General features: G+C 54.0%; 1 protein-coding gene across 1 annotated transcript in view; it reads right to left on the bottom strand.

The window, feature by feature from the left end:
- The window catches only part of RNF24 (ring finger protein 24), a 254,389-nt gene extending 241,769 nt beyond the window's left edge, over positions 1–12,620 (bottom strand). The window contains exon 1 of the mRNA XM_069632219.1: positions 12,127–12,620. The gene's annotated coding sequence lies outside the window, so the exon portion shown is untranslated. The remainder of the gene's footprint in view (positions 1–12,126) is intronic.
- Between the last annotated feature and the right edge of the window lie 7,100 nt (positions 12,621–19,720).

Genomic DNA, 19,720 nt, shown 5'->3' with positions numbered 1-19,720 from the left:
TACACGCGATTGGCCTATGTACGTGTATATGAGGTGTGCGCGGACACTTACACACGCAAGTACGTCAGCGCACCTGTATCCCGGTGTACGGCCATTTCCACCAATCACACGCAATGAGACTCTGACGTGCAGTCTTTCCACGTGTGCTGTCATCACGTGCTGTGTGGGAAACACCCGTGCGGGTCACGTCACAGACGCGCCTACGCGCTGAGGGCCTTTGGTCCAATGGAATCGCGTATGCGTGCTGACGCGCTTACGCGCTAAGGGCCTTTCCTCGGTTTTCACGCTGACGTGCAGGATTTTCACGTGCCAATTCACTCCGTACCAAGCTGGCCACGCGTGAGCACACGGGAGACCACGCTCCTGCCCAGAAGGCCGAATTACTGCCCCCCAGAGCCCCGAGCACGCTCCCACCTGCTATCTGCTGCTGCCTGACTGCCTGCTGCCCACGTGCACTGCCATTTGCTGCCTGCACATCAGCCAGGGGTGCTGTTGCTGTGACCACCCCTGCTGGAACAGAAGACTCCCGACTGGAATTCCATCGCTCCACAGCCCAGCCCCAGGACCCAGTTGCCCACCCACTCCTGCCTCTGGGGTTGTCATGTCGGGGCTAACACCATCTGCGACCACTGACAACCCCCGGCCAGAGAGGCAGAGGGGCACCAGCTTCAGTGCCACCGAAGTTGGTGTCCTGGTGGAGCAAGTCCTGGGGCAGTATGATGCCCTCTTTGGAAGTTCCCGCGCCGACAAGGAAGGACGGACTCGGATCTGGACTGACATCGTGACTGCCATCAACGCGGAGGGGGTGGCAGTCCGGGACTTACAACATGTCAGGAAGCGCTGGGAGGACTTCAGGTCCAGGACCCTGAACAAGGCCCGGCGCCTCTTGAAGGCAGCGGATGCCAAGGGGCGCCGGGGCCACTTGTCGGAAGAACAGATGGGGGTCCTGGAACGCATATCCCCAGCGCTCCACGTCCAGGTCCTAGAGAAGCAGAGCCGTCTGGAGTCGAGCGGTGAGTGTACATGCATCCTGGTTGTGAGCAGGGCGTGTGGTGATCATTCCCCATTGTGCCGGTTGCACATCTGTTTGTATGGGGTGGAGTATGGGTGGGGGTGTACAGGGCCGTGGGGCTGACACATGCGAGGGCTGTAATGTGTGAGACATGGATGGTGCTTGTGTGTGTGGGCTTGCATGGCAAATGCAGTTGTGCGTGCACACATGTTTGGATGAATGTGTATGTAAGTAGACATGTCCGTGATGTCAGGCATGTATGTTGTTTTCGGCTGCATGTATGAGCACTGTGTACATGTGCATGTGTGTGTATTTGTCAAAGGTGCAACAGTGATGCTACATGGATGCATGTGACAGCGGTATGTGGAAGCCTGATTGGCAGATGTGACATGGATGCCCGTCTGAACAGTGCGACACTTGGCAGAGGTGTAGACATGCATGCAAGTGTGGTGGTGTGTGTACATGTGTGGTGCACTTCCTGTGTTGCATGTGATGTATGGCTCCCCTTTGGCTGCTGATGCTGTTGTATGTGTAGGGATGGTGGTGGCAGTTGCGATATGGCTGTGGTATGGCTCATGTGTGCCAGTTGCAATGACATGTGTGTTGGGGATTGTGATGACATGTCTGAGGTTTGCCAATGCCACTCATGTGCAACTGTCATGCGTGTATGTGTCCATTGTACAGTGCCCTGATGCCTGTGTTTTGTTTCTCCCTGTCTGCAGCGTCAACTGATGAAGAGGGCGGAGAAGGTGCTGTGGAGCACAGCGGCGGGGATCCGACCGCCAGCCGGAGACGCAAGGCCCGGCTCCCCTCCCGTGTTGTCATCTCGTCGGGGAGTGAGGAGTCCGGTGCCGCGTCCCAGGCCGCAGCTGCCGGGGGGAGGTCCAAGAGGCGGAGGTTGCAGTTGGACTCCTCGGCAGCAGAAGGGGCAGCTGGGACCCCACAGGGCCCAACAGGGGAAGATGGCACGGAGTCATCCAGGTTGGTGGGGGGTCTGGTGGAGGAGGAGGCCGTGCAAGCACCAGAGACGGGGTCTGGAGGTGGGGATCCCACTGGTGCTAGTGGTGCAGTCCAGGACCAGGGACGGGAGGCAGCACAGGCGGCCGCGGAGGTGCCTGTGTGCAATCCTGTCCCCGATCCTGTCCCTGCATCATCTTGCACCAGCAGGGATGCCTACGTCCAGACCCGTTTTCAGGCAGGGGATGAGCTGACGTCAACTGGCCTTCCTCTGCCTGCGGACGTGGCTATCCAGGTCCGGGTTGAGCCTGTCCTGGCTGGTGTGGCGTTGCGTCAACGGGCCATGCGAGGTGACCTGCAGTCTTTTCACGGAGAGACTGCACGTCATCTCGAATGGCTCGTTGACCACGTCAGCCTGCTGGGACAGGTCACCCAGACCGGATTCCTCCGTCTGATGGGGCTTGTTCCGACCCCCTCCTCAACTGGACCCCCTACGCGCCAGTCGTCCTCTGTGCCATCTTCCCACCCATCAGTCACCTGGGTGCCCTGTGGAGCTGCCTCTGACAGTGCGGCCAGGCTGGTGGAGGAGGCATCCCTGCCACAGTCGGGAGTCGGACGTCCAGCAGGGGTGGCCACATCAACAGGTGCACCCCAGCCGGCGGAGGATGTGCAGGCAGCAGGAGGCAGTGCACGGGCCGAGGCAGAGCAGCAGCAGCAGCAAGATGGTGGGAGCCATGAAGGCTCGGGGCCTTCGACATCGGAGGGGCAGGCATCGGCCGGAGGGCAGGAGGACCCAGGACAGAGAGTGTCTTCCGTGTGGCAGCGGTTGGGCCACGCCATAGGTGCGGAGCGGCGGCGGGCGGAAGAGGCGCGGCTCACAATGGTCAGGGCGGAGAACTCCATGCGGAGGGCCCTGAGGCGGGCCGAGTGCCTCGAGGCTATCCGCAGGGGGTTGGAGGAGGACACGGCGTCGTCCCTGCGGACCCTCGGGGCCATGGAACTGGACCGCCTCCGGGACATCGAACAGGAGTTCGATGATGCCCTGGCCCGGAACACCACAGAGTGAGCCGCTGGACTTGCCCGCCGCCTTTGTATATAGTTCTTTAGTTTTAGGTTTCCTTTGTTTTTTCTTATGATTTGGAGTCGACGGACACTGCTCCACTTTTTGTATATAGTTGATATTTAGGTAGGTTTTTTAGGAGGTTTCCTTAGTTCTGTTGTGATGATGGACCCTTGTTATTTTTGTACATAGTTCTTTGTTGCACGGAGAGTTTTGACATTTGACTTTGGACAACATTTTTTGGATTAGATTTTCTAGTTTTGTGTTTTTATGCGGACATGCAGCTTCTTTTTTCACATTTACATTGTAGTTAGTTTTCTTTCTTTAGCATTCGTATTTTTTTCTAATACATTTTTTTTTACATTGTTCACTGTGTGGTTTCATCTCATTGGTTTCATGCATGTCATGTTGTGTGTTTTCCCATTCAATTGGAAAATATGTGTGTGACGGACATGGGTTCATTTGCTTCATGAACATTGGGGGTGTAACATGTGATTTCCATTTCCATGTGGGTGAATGGGTTACTTGGTAGGGCTTTTTGGCTGTGGAGGCTGACCATTACGCACATTGTGAGGACCTGGTGGGGGCTGCACATGGTGGCAGGGGGGTGGGGGTGGTGGGAGACATGAGTGGGGGCCTGGTGGAGGGTGCCCCTGGTGGCTGGGGGGTGGGGGTGGTGGGTGACATGAGTGGGGGCCTGGTGGAGGGTGACCCTGGTGGCTGGGGGGTGGGGGTGGTGGGTGACATGAGTGGGGGCCTGGTGGAGGCTGCCCCTGCACTGCTGGGGGGTGGGGGTGGTGGGAGACATGAGTGGGGGCCTGGTGGAGGGTGACCCTGGTGGCTGGGGGGTGGGGGTGGTGGGTGACATGAGTGGGGGCCTGGTGGAGGGTGACCCTGGTGGCTGGGGGGTGGGGGTGGTGGGAGACATGAGTGGGGGCCTGGTGGAGGCTGCCCCTGCACTGCTGGGGGGTGGGGGTGGTGGGAGACATGAGTGGGGGCCTGGTGGAGGCTGCCCCTGCACTGCTGGGGGGTGGGGGTGGTGGGAGACATGAGTGGGGGCCTGGTGGAGGGTGACCCTGGTGGCTGGGGGGTGGGGGTGGTGGGAGACATGAGTGGGGGCCTGGTGGAGGGTGACCCTGGTGGCTGGGGGGTGGGGGTGGTGGGTGACATGAGTGGGGGCCTGGTGGAGGGTGACCCTGGTGGCTGGGAGGTGGGTGACATGAGTGGGGGCCTGGTGGAGGCTGCCCCTGCACTGCTGGGGGGTGGGGGTGGTGGGAGACATGAGTGGGGGCCTGGTGGAGGCTGCCCCTGCACTGCTGGGGGGTGGGGGTGGTGGGAGACATGAGCGGGGGCCTGGTGGAGGGTGACCCTGGTGGCTGGGGGGTGGGGGTGGTGGGAGACATGAGTGGGGGCCTGGTGGAGGGTGCCCCTGGTGGCGGGGGGGTGGGGGTGATAGGGGACATGAGTGGGGGCCTGGTGGAGGCTGCCCCTGCACTGCTGGGGGGTGGGGGTGGTGGGAGACATGAGTGGGGGCCTGGTGGAGGGTGCCCCTGGTGGCGGGGGGGTGGGGGTGATAGGGGACATGAGTGGGGGCCTGGTGGAGGCTGCCCCTGCACTGCTGGGGGGTGGGGGTGGTGGTTGACATGAGTGGGGGCCTGGTGGAGGGTGACCCTGGTGGCTGGGGGGTGGGGGTGGTGGGAGACATGAGTGGGGGCCTGGTGGAGGGTGACCCTGGTGGCTGGGGGGTGGGGGTGGTGGGTGACATGAGTGGGGGCCTGGTGGAGGGTGACCCTGGTGGCTGGGGGGTGGGGGTGGTGGGTGACATGAGTGGGGGCCTGGTGGAGGCTGCCCCTGCACTGCTGGGGGGTGGGGGTGGTGGGAGACATGAGTGGGGGCCTGGTGGAGGGTGACCCTGGTGGCTGGGGGGTGGGGGTGGTGGGTGACATGAGTGGGGGCCTGGTGGAGGGTGACCCTGGTGGCTGGGGGGTGGGGGTGGTGGGTGACATGAGTGGGGGCCTGGTGGAGGGTGACCCTGCACTGCTGGGGGGTGGGGGTGGTGGGAGACATGAGTGGGGGCCTGGTGGAGGGTGACCCTGGTGGCTGGGGGGTGGGGGTGGTGGGTGACATGAGTGGGGGCCTGGTGGAGGGTGACCCTGGTGGCTGGGGGGTGGGGGTGGTGGGTGACATGAGTGGGGGCCTGGTGGAGGCTGCCCCTGCACTGCTGGGGGGTGGGGGTGGTGGGAGACATGAGTGGGGGCCTGGTGGAGGGTGACCCTGGTGGCTGGGGGGTGGGGGTGGTGGGTGACATGAGTGGGGGCCTGGTGGAGGGTGACCCTGGTGGCTGGGGGGTGGGGGTGGTGGGAGACATGAGTGGGGGCCTGGTGGAGGCTGCCCCTGCACTGCTGGGGGGTGGGGGTGGTGGGAGACATGAGTGGGGGCCTGGTGGAGGGTGACCCTGGTGGCTGGGGGGTGGGGGTGGTGGGTGACATGAGTGGGGGCCTGGTGGAGGCTGCCCCTGCACTGCTGGGGGGTGGGGGTGGTGGGAGACATGAGTGGGGGCCTGGTGGAGGGTGACCCTGCACTGCTGGGGTGTGGGGGTGGTGGGAGACATGAGTGGGGGCCTGGTGGAGGGTGACCCTGGTGGCTGGGGGGTGGGGGTGGTGGGAGACATGAGTGGGGGCCTGGTGGAGGGTGCCCCTGGTGGCGGGGGGGTGGGGGTGGTGGTAGACATGAGTGGGGGCCTGGTGGAGGGTGCCCCTGCACTGCTGGGGGGTGGGGGTGGTGGGAGACATGAGTGGGGGCCTGGTGGAGGCTGCCCCTGGTGGCTGGGGGGTGGGGGTGGTGGGTGACATGAGTGGGGGCCTGGTGGAGGCTGCCCCTGCACTGCTGGGGGGTGGGGGTGGTGGGAGACATGAGTGGGGGCCTGGTGGAGGGTGACCCTGGTGGCTGGGGGGTGGGGGTGGTGGGTGACATGAGTGGGGGCCTGGTGGAGGGTGACCCTGGTGGCTGGGGGGTGGGGGTGCAGGGGGACATGAGCAGGTGTGCAGGGTAGTCCCCTGTTTTGTGGGCTGCCTGCAGGGGCTGTGGAGGGTGTACAGGGAACACCTGTGAGGACCCACCCAGCCTAATTGCGTGTGATAATTCCCGCACACCCCTGTAATACACGTACCTGGCCAAATCGCATGTGAGAATTCCCGCGCACCCCTGTAATACACGTACCCAGCCGAATCGCGTGTAGAACTTCCCGTGTACCCCTGTAATACACGTACCCAGCCAAATCGCGTGTGATCATTCCCACATACCCCTGTAATACACGTACCCTGGCCAATCGCGTGTAGAACTTCCCACGCACCCCTGTAATACACGTACCAAGCCAAATCGCGTGTGATAATTCCCACGCACCCCTGTAATACACGTACCTGGCCAAATCGCATGTGAGAATTCCCGCGCACCCCTGTAATACACGTACCCAGCCGAATCGCGTGTAGAACTTCCCGTGTACCCCTGTAATACACGTACCCAGCCAAATCGCGTGTGATAATTCCCACATACCCCTGTAATACACGTACCCTGGCCAATCGCGTGTACAACTTCCCACGCACCCCTGTAATACACGTACCAAGCCAAATCGCGTGTGATAATTCCCACGCACCCCTGTAATACACGTACCTGGCCAAATCGCATGTGAGAATTCCCGCGCACCCCTGTAATACACGTACCCAGCCGAATCGCGTGTAGAACTTCCCGTGTACCCCTGTAATACACCTACCCAGCCAAATCGCGTGTGATAATTCCCGCGCACCCCTGGAATACACGTACCCAGCCAAATCGCGTGTGATAATTCCCGCGCACCCCTGGAATACACGTACCCAGCCAAATCGCGTGTGATAATTCCCGCGCACCCCTGTAATATACGTACCCAGCCAAATCGCGTGTGATAATTCCTGCGTACCCCTGTGATACACGTGCCCTGGCTAATCGCGTGTAAAACTTCACGCGTACCCCTGATATGCACGTTACCCGCTTTGCGTTCCTTGTTTGGCAGCCCTGTGGACTGGTCCAGGGTTAGCGCTGCCCTTTGCGATGATTTAGCGATTTTGATGGCTTTTCCTTGCGCAAGGGCGTTCTTGGGGGCGTTACTGGCGCTGCTGCAGGGTCGCTGCGATACTCTGCGCCACGGCTGGTTTGGGAGCCTGAAATCCATGAATACGCTGTGCGCGGAAATCGGTTTTAGCGCACGTGCCTGGCGCAGTCAATCGCACGCGGACACTCTGCGCCAGCCGCTTGCGACACTTTTCTGCGAAATTCTATGAATTACCCTGACAGAGTCAAAGTATTCTCTGAAGATAAAGGCTTAACTACAGTCATTCGATAGAATGTTTAACTAAAAACAAGAGTGCTGTGCTTGGCGGGGCATGAGAGAGTTAGGGTCACTTGAGAAACACAGGAGACCATGCGCAGAGACACCAATAAAAGTCAGGAGAAAAGTTACTAAAACTGTACAAAGTTTATAGAATACATGTCACAAGGGCTAAAGATCTTGTCATTTACAGATATACGAGGGGGTACGTGGGCATTAATATAATGCACAGTAAAGGGGCTTCGTATAAAAGTAATAGCTTTATAAGTAAAAACTGCAAAGATCTCTTTCGTGGACTGGGTAGTGTGTGTCTGTATGTAAACAAAAGCAGAATAAAGGATGCGAGCCTCACTCTTGAGCAGTGCTCAAGACCCAGCTGACGAGTCAGAAACATGACAATAAGGAGTTTTCTTATCGCGAATCATTACTGTCCTTTGGTCCAAACCCCACATTTCTTCACTCCAACATGCACTTGAACCTTCAGATTTTGAGAGTGTCACCTTGGGGGGCAGGGAGGATATGGGCAAACAAGGCATTTGAATTTGAAAAACAGCATGACGGAGAAAAAAAAGGGCAAAGTAGACACGGAAAGGCACATATTGACTTGACATAGTTGAAAGTTAATCTGGGTGGTTGTCTCTTCCAAATAATAATAATGGAGGCCACAACATACTAAATTGCATTTCTACGAATAAGATTGTTGTATTACGCTGGATGCCAGACTGCCTTAGATTTGCAGCTTAAATAACGGGCGATGACCCAATGTAATGGTAGTCCATGCTTCTACCTTGGAAAGAAGAAAGACTGGGTCAGCCCTTCCGCTGCATAAACACTAGTCCGAGACTAGCCCTAAATTCGGGAGCTATCCCCTCCAGGCAAAGAACGGCTGGTTAAAGTGGACTTAACTAAAAGAAACAGATTAAAGAAACACTGTAGAATAAGTCTTCCCAGCAGAATAATACATTACATTAGTTTATTTATTTATAGAGCGCATACCCAGCCCGGAGGCATCTGGGCGCTATTCGTACATGTTACAATCAAACAGGCAGAAAAAAAATAAATCAACATAGTTACATACCGGAATTTACAATTGTACATCCGATAGTTTGAAGTTACATCCAGGGGATGAATACATGAGTAAATCAGGAGGCTAGACAAATTCAAAATCTACAAATTACATATATACAGCGGATAACGCGTATGAGTTTGCATGTTGAAACGTCCCTGGTAAGGTCTTTTCTCAGAAGAGGATCAAAAATGACCCCAGGGCAACAATGCAAAACCGGGACTAAGTTACATTACACTTCATGTGGCACGCTACCCACACACCACGAGCGCCTGCCCGCCATCATGATAATTATTATAATCAGAATTGTTCACTCCAGTTCATTCCTAGCAGGGAGACCAGGACATGACTCATTCTTTTAAGACACGGTCTGTACTTAATGGCAGTTTGGCAATTTCCTAAAAAAAAAAAAAAAAAAAAAAAAAAAGGTTCTAATTGCGTTATTTTCAATGGCAATATGTCCCTCGTATTAAACTATAACATCTATCATATAAGATGCACTCCACTAAAACGTGCCTTGAGAGAGTTTGGCAGACACCAATGTGCTCTGCGCCCGGCTACCATACTAAGGGCAGTGACAGGTACCCACTCCCCAAGACAGTCATTAGAGTTGGAGGGAAGACTGGAGCAGGCACAACAGAGACAATCCACTCCCGGTAGCGCCCAGGTAGAAAGTAGATATGGCATCACCAATCTATGAGCAGTATGATCCTTGACCCCCCCCTAATTCTGGGCATTTTCAGGTTTACACCTCAGCTCTCAGGATTACCAGCATTAAGTGCTAATGGACATGTGTGAGTATTAAAGTCATTGTTGGACCACACCTAGGGCTCACATTTTATCTTGGCAACCTGGTCACATACCGATAAAAACGGAGACCTGCTTACTCCTGCCGTTTAGGGACCCGTGAGCCTAGCTCAGCCAAACAATGCATGGTCAGTGGTCGAAGCTATGACGACCAAAGGCCAGCGAGGGATTGCACACCACTCTCAGGCTTAGGTTCCGTCAGTGACTCAGAGAACATGAGGTCTTTTTGCAGTTCATTTGGGAAACCCAGATGGGCCGTGAGCGTGGGCCCAGTCCTCCACACTTGGAGGGGGGATGGGCTGACTTTTGGGGGCGACCAGTGGTCATGCCAATGCAGGTGGTCTCTGAAATCAAGATACATGGGATGAAAGTAACAGTAGCCGTAGCTAATGACAGGTTTGATATGGTTCGCGTTTGGCTCTGCACTTGAGCCACTGCAGGGAGTTACCCTGGGCTCTCAGAGAAGCAATATTATGATAGTGTCTGTACCCTGGAGCCCAGCACCAGGGAAGTATTTCTAGGGTCCTGGATCAATCAGCAGAAGTTTGCATGTGCGCTTGAGGATATTAGCCTGCGTGCAGGGGATGGTCAGGCAGGGATATTAACCTGGGTGCTGGGGATGGATGATAAGGGAGATATTGCCATAGGTGCTGTGGATGGGCCATGCAGGGGATAACTGCCTGGGTGCTGTGGATGGGCCATGCATGGGATCATTGATTGGGTGCTGAGGATGGGCCAAGGCGGGGGACTATTGCATGGGTGCTGAGGATGGGCTATGCGGGGGATAATTGCCTGGGTGCTAGGGATGGCCCATGTGGGGAATATTGGCCTGGGTGCGGGTGATCTTGGCCTGGGTGCAGAGGATGGCCCGTGAAGGGGATATTGGCCTGGGTGCTAGGGATGGCCCATCATATAGTAGATATTGGCCTGGGTGCTAGGGATGGGCCTTTCAGGGGATAATAGTCTGGGTGCTGGAGATAAGTCATCCAGGCCCATTGGTGCTTGGCCACACTAGGGGCATCTGCTATGTATCGACGATGGATGATGTAGGGCGACATTTGTCAGGGCACTATAGATGGGCCATGGAAGGGATATTTGTTTGGGTGCTGAGGATGGGCCATGCGGGGGATAATTGCCTGGGTGCTAGGCATGGCCCATGTGGGGAATATTGTCCTGGGTGCAGGGGATCTTGGCCTGGGTGCAGAGGATGGCCCATGGGGGGACATTTGTCAGGCTACTATAGATGGGCCATGGAAGGGATATAATGTGGTCATTCGAGTCAATGTACCTGTGTGCTGGGCCATTTTGTAGGTATCTGCCAATGCATTGGTGATGTATGAGGTATTTTACCTGTTCACTGGAGCTGGGACATTTGCCTGGGTGCTAGGCATGGCCCATGTGGGGAATATTGTCCTGGGTGCGGGGGATCTTGGCCTGGGTGAAGAGGATGGCCCATGGGGGGGGGACATTTGTCAGGCCACTATAGATGGGCCATGGAAGGGATATTTGTTTGGGCACTAGAGTGTGGTCATTCGTGTCACCTTACCTCTGTGCTGGGCCACATTGTGGGTATCTGCCAATGCATTGGTGATGTATGAGGTATTTTACCTGTTCACTGGAGCTGGGACATTTGCCTGGGCGGTACGGATGGGTGATGTAAAGGACATTTACCTGGGCATTGGCCCACAGTGGAAAAACATGCCTCTTTATTGGAACACTTAGGCCAGCGGTCTGCAGCCTGTGGCCCTCCAGATGTTTTCGTCTGCAACACCCATGATCCCACACCATGGACTATGTTGGCTAGCGTTGATGAGAGTTGGGGTCCCAAACATCTGGAGAGAAAAAGGCTGCATACCCATGACTTTGAAGGTCTCTGGCGAGGACTCCAGTTCTCCTCCTATGAGGCGATATACTTGGAAATGCTTTGTACAATTGTATTAATTCTTTCATTTGTTAGTGCAAAGAGAGATAGGACAGGCAGGGACACTTGCAGGCACCTCCTCCTCTAACTTAATGCAACTATTCGACACAAACGGTGTATTAAAGGTTCCACATGCTCACAGCTGCTATGGTAAATAGGCAATTGTATACCCGGGCCGCCGTGGCCCCGCATGAGGCTTCACGTGGAGGCGCTGCTTGAGGGTGTGAGGTTGGTGTCTACTGCACTCTGCAATTGCAAAACTCGACAATCCTGCCAATGGCCCGGGGAAGGAACATGATACGCTGCATGGGATCCAGAATCAGTCCTTCCTGCAGGGATAATTCCCACTGGGAAGCAGCACAGTATAGAAAACTAACTCTCCTGCTGAATGCACTGCCAGCTGTAGTGGCCCCCCGCCTCCACATAACCCACCCTGCCGTGCAATTACTCTTGGAGGAAAAGCATGGTTGTGTTTGAAGTATGGTTTTGGTTTTGCAATATCCATGGAGGGGCTATTGCACTGGGAAGCAGTCAGTCATCCCTGCAACAGCATTCTGCTCCCTGCATGGGGGCTTCATAATGGGGGGCGGCGTGATGTGAGATGGGGGGGCGTGGGAGGCAGGTAGGCTGCACACTCCTCCTGCAGCGTGGGGGTGGGAGGGAAGTAGTGTGGCCTGCGGGCCAAGACCTTCCCAGCGGAATGAAACATAGGGAACGGTAGCATAACCACATTTGCCTGCAGGGAGTATTCTGTGTTAGGCTGCAGAACCAGACCCACCTGCCTGTAGTGTTCTATTAATGAATGCAACGATGCCAGCTGTATGATGAATACAACGTCAGCTCATAGGCCCGCGAGCCAGACCCCCCGCAGAGGGCAGCCTTCATGCAGCAAGAGAAGCCCACCACCACCACGACCCCATGTGCCACGAGGCCCTGCACTTACCCAGCACACCTGGGGCCGGCCGCAGCGCACTCCTCGCCGCTAGGTATGGCTTCTTCTATAATGGGTTGAGCACAGTCCTGCGGCAGTCAGTGTGGCAAAGAAAGGGGGCGGGAGCCCGCGACGGGGCTGCTGCGGAGCCAGACAACGAAGGGAAAATTACCAGGGGGTGGCTGGGGCGCATGCACCGAGAGAGCATGCCAAGCGCCTCGCCTCTCCAGGGAAGGTGCTCTCCGGTCCCTGCAGGTGCGATCTGGGCTCCTGCAGCGGTGGGCACGCGCTGGACCTCCCGGAGGGCTACTGCTGCTGCTGGGTGCGCTGCACGTAGAGCACTGCCAGTCAGCGACCTCCTCCGGCTCTCCGTGCAGAGAGAAACACAGGAGGCGGGGAACGAGGGCGGGGCATGGCCGAGAGGGAGGGAGGGGACGGGGGACAGCGCGAGGACCATCCACAGCAAATGGGGGGGGAATGCAGCCGCTCGCACCCACTCGGCTGCCGTGCCTGCTGCGCCCGCAGTTTTAATGCTGAGGTTCACGTCTCCCTCGCGGCTCTGAAAATGCGGCAGCGCTCGCCAGCGTGGAATCAACGTTAGACGCGCGGTCGGGAGGGAGATCAGCCCCAGTTCTTACTTTTCAGCTCTACGTTCACTTACTAATAGATCGCATGTATGAACGCCCGTGATCGCCTGGTGTCTGAGGTTTGCTCCAATCGCAAGGGCTGAAGCCCCTTTTTCTGTATATTTTGTGACGCAAGGTAGAATATTTGGACCCATCTGTAAGCGATTTACTCTTATTTCTCTTTCATTCTAGAATGTTCACAACTATTATTTTGCGCGTGCTCCTCGACACATCTCAGGGTGAGGCAGATGCACAAGTTCACAGGGCGTTGGCCAACTGTCAAGGTACATAAACACACACGAATAGGTTTCTACTGATTTTGTTGCCTTTGTTAAACCGTTTTACCAAGCCAGACAAAATTAGGACAGGCCACCAAACATACAGCCATATTTAAATTTGTGACTTTTTTCGACAGAACTGTGGGATTTGTATTTGTGGTTGGTAATATGCATTGTGCCGGAAAGATTTGTCAAAAGTACCAGATACCAGTGGCAATTGGTCATTAAACTGCCCAAGTGTGGTGGCTGCCCCTTTAAAGGTGTACACACGCGCGGCGGTGTGATGTCACTCCGCCGCGTGTGGTATAAATAAAGGGGGCGTTCCCAACCACAGCAGGGCGACCGGGTACCCCGAACCATACGCACGTGTCCATTGTGTGTCTGTGTGCGAAGGGGGGATCAGAGGGGCGCCGGAGGAATCCAGAGGCTTGTAACAGTGGCGTTGAGGCGGGACAGCAACACGGTGAGGGGCGGTGGACTTTTTTTTCTTTGTTCTCCGCATTCCAAATGCCGCAGAGACGGCGGTGTCCATGCGACTTGACTGGCATTTTACATACGTGCTGAGAAGGATCGCGGCTCTGTTCCGGAGTGCTTGTGCACCCATCCGCATGTCATTTTTTGATTCCCTAATGAGGGGACAGCTGATGCTGCATAGTTATTACTTTTGAAGTGTTTTGCACACTTTCATCATGTTGAGTGGGAGGTGAAGAGCTCGGGGAGGTCTACCATCTTTGTTTTCATCCCGTGGGCCCACCCAACTCAACTCAATTTCTGGAGCCACTAGTGTGGCATGGAAGTTCCTTCTTTGTTATTCCTGGCTGTTTTGGGCATTGGTGAAGGAAGGTTATATGGGGAATGCCAGGTGCCCCTGTGCCTCAATTTTTGGACAGTTGAAGAAGGTACCTAGGAGGGCATTACTAATGTCGGCACTGTTGGGACTCAGGACTGGCTAGCCTTTTGGTTGTAGCCTCTGAGCTTCTATCCGGGGCTACAACCGAAAGACCTGCGGCTATCGCCACCTCTGCCTCCACCCCAGCAACGCCTCTGGTGGAGTGCCTGTGCACTTGCTGCCATGGATGTCGCCGTCCAGGGTGCTGCAGGACCTGCTGCTCCCCAAGCACCACAGACAGCAAGGGGTACTTACACCAATGCCTGAGTTCAACATCTTGGGAGTCCCATCCAGCCTGGGACCAAGATGGAGGATGTGGATTGACAGGCTTGATATGTACTTCAGGTCCACTGGGGAGACGGATGGGGACAGTAAGGTGACGACGCTCCTGTACTCGGCAGGACCAGCAATTCATGAGGACTTTCAGTCCCTGCAGCCTGCAAATGCTACCTATGCCGCAGCTAAAGATGCGCTGCGTGAGTACTTCATGCCACTTGCCAATGCAGATTAAGAGCGTGTAGTGCCCGCCAAAAGGATGATGAGTCCCTGGACAGCTTCTACGGCAGGCTGCACCGCATGTCTCTGCCGTGTGCCTGGGATAATGCAGACACAATGATACAGAACCAGCTGATACAGGGAGGTTTGTCCGGCAAGCTGCACAAGCCTGGTATCACACTGCCTTGCATACTGGAACTTGGACCCTGCCAGGAAGTGTCCGATGGGAGGGCGTCAAGAATGGAGGCGGCTGTGTGCCCAGGGAAAGTGGAAGATGTGTACGCGGTGAACCGTGGTCACGGTGGTAGAGGAACAAGACGTCCAAGCGGCAATCAGCGGGATCAGAGTGCGAGAGCCATGGACTTGTGTAAGAAATGTGGGTACGAACTCCCACACCCCACTGAATGCACAAGGGAAGTTGTGTGGACGCTGCAGGGAGCTGGACCAGTACGCCCGAATGTGAAGAGCTCCACTGCCGGTGGTGGGCCAAGGAAGCCAGCGAGAGCAGGATTCTTCAGGAAAACAGCACCCACCCAACGTCGCCCAGATCGACCAAGGCGACGATCGTGTCTCTCATGAGGATGACGATGAAGAGGAGGAAGAGAACATTTTCTTCATCTCAAGTGTCAGTGCTCTGCAGTCCACCAACAGAGAGACAATCATGATTCCTGGTGAAGGTAAATGAGTCCACGGTGCCGGTGGATACAGGGGCATCTGTCAATGTTATGGTGAGGGTGCATTACGATGCCATGATGGTACCGCCCAAGCTACAGAAGCCAAAAGCATGCATCTTCACGTTTGGCGGTGAATAACCTATCCCGCTGGCTGGGGCATTTGTAGCCAATGTAGAGCACGGGGATTCTTCTATCAAGGCCCGGTTCTATGTTACAACGGTCAGTAACAACACCTTGTTGAGTTGTGCAGTAGTGGAGGCAATGGGCATTGTGCGCTTTGCGTATGCAGTGTACGTGGAGGATGTGCAGGGGCTCCTGGTGTAGTACAGCCAGCTGATTGAAGGCATTGGATGCCTGGCAGGTGATCCGGTAAGGCTCCACATTGACGGTTCAATCCAACCCATCACCCTGAAACAATGCCGGGTTCCATTTCATCTACAGGACCTAGTGGATAAGGAGATGGACAGTCTGGTAGAGTTGGACATTATCGAGAAGGATGATGGCTCGACCCCCTGGGTGTTTCCCATCGTCATCGCCAGAAAGCCTAAACAACCAGACTCTTAGCGCTTTTGTGTGGACATGAGGCTCACGAATAAGGTGATCAAGTGCAAACATCACATTACCCCCACAATTGAAGACATTATCACTGAACTGCAAGTGGCGCGCTCCTTCTCCAAGCTCGACCTTCGGGCCGGATACCATCAGGTGGTACTACACCCGGACTCATGTTGTATAACAACTTTCACCAAAGTAAAGCACCGGAGGGGGGTATCTGTACTCTTGCTCCCTATATGGCAGAGTCAAAACACAGAGCACCCCAGCCACGATTCTCTAAGTGGTAAAACCTGGGTGAGCAATCAAGGCTTAGCTCTCAAGAGGTGTTGCGGGCTGGTTATTAAGTACAGTGTAGTCCCCAAGCACCCACAAAGGAAGGAATGTCCACACACTATGTTAGTGAAAACACAGTCTTTATATAAATAAGGTTCAATCACAATAACACACGTTGTACTCTGGCAATACTATAATTACAAATATATACAGGTCTACGTGGTACCACTCTTAACTATCGATTCCTTTAAAATGTGCCACGGCTAACAGCCCCAATAATATACGAATCAGATTGCAAGATAACTCAATGATAGACACAGAAAGAAAGCAAGTTAAATCAAGCAGTGGCAGAACAATCTATCCCACTACCATGAGGTGGTTCTGTGCGAGGATCCCCCCACCTGGGCAACCTGTAAATAAAGCATATTTGACAAGCCCAGGCCAACTATGCTCAACATAGTCTTGATTCCTTCTAACACTACCGGCTGCTCCTCCTTAGAGGTATTCTTCCCTTCCTCCCCTTCCCACAGCAGCTCGCTGTCTCTGGAGCCCTAGTTCTCTCTAGGCTGGGCTATTGAACAGCCTCTTTCTAAATATGCCTGCTTCTACTCTCCGCCCTCTGCAACTCATCCAGAACAGGACTGCGAGACTTGTCCTTGGCCTCAAGCCCAGGGATCGTATATCCCCAGGACTGAAATCTCTGCACTCGCTCCCAGTGGCAGGGGCGCGTAGATGTGGGGGCGAGCAGCGACCAAGTTACTTCACTGGTGCAAGCCCCCTGTGGGAATCCAGGCCTGCTGCGGCTCCGTATGTTTGCTGCTTAAAAATCTTTATATGCACTTCTTATGTTCCTCTTAGTTTGAATAATAATGTCTTGCTTCTTTCCTTTTAGGTATGCAAAGGTATTTTGGTTTTGTCATGCAGTTTGAAGATGAGCATGGGCCGGTAGGCGAAAGCGCGGTGTGCGCGATGCTGTCTGGTGAGTAATGCGCGATGTGCGGTGCTGTCTCACCTTTTATATTGCTAACCTCTGTCTTTTCTCTCCTTGCAGGTTGCGATGTTCCTTGCCGAGCGCTGTGATGTTCCAGCAATGATACTGACCAGGGGATGACTACCCAGGTAAGAATTGTGTGGCTTTCTTCGTTCGGGAGGAAACGTGAGTAAACGCTTATTAATGCTGTCTTTCGTCCTCCTCTTTCCAGTTTATGGTATTCCAGGATGCCTGCAGTGCCGGATGATAGAGTTCGTACCTTCAGGTGAGTGGAACTGAAGTCGGCGATGGATTGAAGACAGGATACTATTCCAGGTAAGTTTCATAGTGTTCTTTCTCTCTCTGCAGGTCCTTGGTTTTAGGTAAACTGGCATCAAAGAACTGGGCACGGAGAGCATTACGCTGCCCACAGCAGAATAACACGAAGCGTGTTCTGCTGTTTGGGTGTGGTTTAAATAGTCTCAGGTAAAGTAGTCCAGGTAAAATAGTCCCAGGCCTGCCACACCCAAAGTAGGCCAGGTAAAGTAGTCCCAGGCCTGCCACACCCAAAAGACTAGACCACATAACTCAGTTCATTGTACCTGAGCTATGTGTGTGCCTCTATGTTGGCTGAACCCCCCAAGTTAAATAGTCCCAAGTAAATAGTCCCATTTTAATGTTGGTCATGATGGTTATGAGTCTGGTGCCAAAGGCGCCAGGACTGACTCCAAGAGAGTCTTGGATAAGGTTTTAAGGCCTTTGACCTGGCCCTAACTGGAAGGCTGACTTGCCAGTGAGGGCCAGGGTTAAGGGTCATGACACTTTCTCTTCCTAAATATCTTCCTTCTTGAGCTCTTCGCTCATCCGCCTCCAACTCCCTCAGGGTCAGTCGCTTCTCCAAGGAACAAGTTGGTGGTAGATCTCTTCCTTCGGCTGTGGCCTCCCACTGGAACAGCCTCCCTGCCTCCCTGAAACTTGAGGAGAATCATCTACGGTTCCGGAAGCACCTCAAAAATGTTCTCTTTGCTTCTGCTTTTTCTCCTCCTTTCCCTTGCTGACTTCCTGGCCGAAACTGAAACTGCACTGGTACCTGGCCACCCTCTGATCTTGGGTCCGTCCCCTCCCCCGCTAGTCTCACACCTGCACTGCCTTCCTGGCAATCCCCTTACTTGGGAACTGTTTTCTGTAACCCTACAGTCCCACTACCAGCACTTGACACCTGATGTCTGCACTTACCCTTGCACTTGCACCTGCTGCCCATACTTTTCTTTATTGTTTATTTATTATATTATCCCATGTACTGCATTGTCCCCTCCCTCTAACCCCCTGCACTTTTCCCCTTCCCCCTTCCCATGCACTTGTGAAATCTAAATGACACCTGGCCTAGTAGGATTGTTGTCTGTCTTCCCTCTATTCCCCCTCCCTTGTCTTGTTGCACCTTGAAACTCTTGTGTTGTCGGGTGTATTGACCCACGTTCGAGCTATTATGCTGCAACATTTGGTGCTATGGGCTTAGAAAATCCAAGATGGCCGAAAAGCCCACATTGTGCCAGAATCCAGGAAAACCGCGCAGTTTTTGCGCACACCAAAATGGTCGCCTAACCTGCCACCCACCAGTGCGAGCGTGATGGGCCAGGAGTGCCATGAGTGGAATGTGTGCCAAAGGAAAAACAGCAGTGCCTGTTAGCTCAAAAACACTTTGAAATCACCTTTGTTTCTCTGAATGCAAGCTCAAAATGCCTATTTCAAACATTGCAAGATATTCCAAAATCTCACTGAACACCAGCAGACATTTGGCAGAATGTAGTCTTGTGTGCATACAAAATCTGGAAAGATGAAGAGCCCAAAACAATGTTTATAGCAAAACTTGCTGAGCTGTGGATGTCAGCAGCTGAAGTGAAATTGGACTTAAAGCCACTAAAATCAAAATGTTTAAAATAAATGTGTGACCTACTTTGAGTGTCACATAGGTTGCAACTGTTTAAATGTCATAGTTTTGAACTTAGAACAACAAGAAAAATTGTAAGTTTGATTTGAATGAAGAAAACTGGAAAAAAAAGTGACATTTAGCTGAAGCCTGGCTTGAAGAGATTGAATTCTGCCCGGCAACTACCCCCGACAGGAGTTGAAACTTGCCCAGCAACTGTATTCACAGGCCTGGCTGCCTTCTGCTGTTCCCACCAAAAGGAGATTACACCTCTCTGATTGAATTAGGGGTGGGGTACCTGGGGCTGCAGGAAACAGAACAATGAGCTTTCCTTGGCTCAGGCAAATGTTAAATTAGGGGGGTCGTAAATGGCTTCCTCTTGGAAGAAACTGGGAGGAGCAGTGCTCCTGGGAGCCACCTGAGCTGGAGGTGGGGACAGACAGAAATCCCCCCATGTGCTTTGGAACCTAAACCACACCCATCTGGGTCAGAGCATAATTTTAAAAAGATGGATAATTCATAGTACGAAATTGTCAAAATTATATAATAATATAATTTATTCTTGTGAATTTTCTGTGCCCATTGTAAGCGGTGTTAGGACTCTGTGGTATGTTCTGGGGGGTAGTAGCAGAAAATAAGGTATTACTCCAAATATCTGTATGTTAAAAATCTGACACTTTATCATCTGATGGCCATATTCCTTGTGCATGTTTGTGTAAATTCTGGAAAAGTTTAGAGGTTGTGTTCTTGATGAAAAGGGCAGAATTCTGTCATAAGTGGACACAACATCTTACAATGACAGAGATCGGATGGTTTGGTGCTACAGATAATATGTTAACTGGACATATAATATTAGAAAAATGGTACATATATAAATATGTATTTGGATCAAAAATAGATTTGGGTGCAAATTGACAAG

The sequence above is a fragment of the Ambystoma mexicanum genome, chromosome 6q, assembly GCF_040938575.1.
Source record: "Ambystoma mexicanum isolate Mex_15411 chromosome 6q, UKY_AmexF1_1, whole genome shotgun sequence".
NCBI lineage: Eukaryota > Metazoa > Chordata > Amphibia > Caudata > Ambystomatidae > Ambystoma > Ambystoma mexicanum.
Note: the sequence above shows the minus strand (reverse complement) of the source record. Positions and strands in the feature narration are given on the sequence as shown.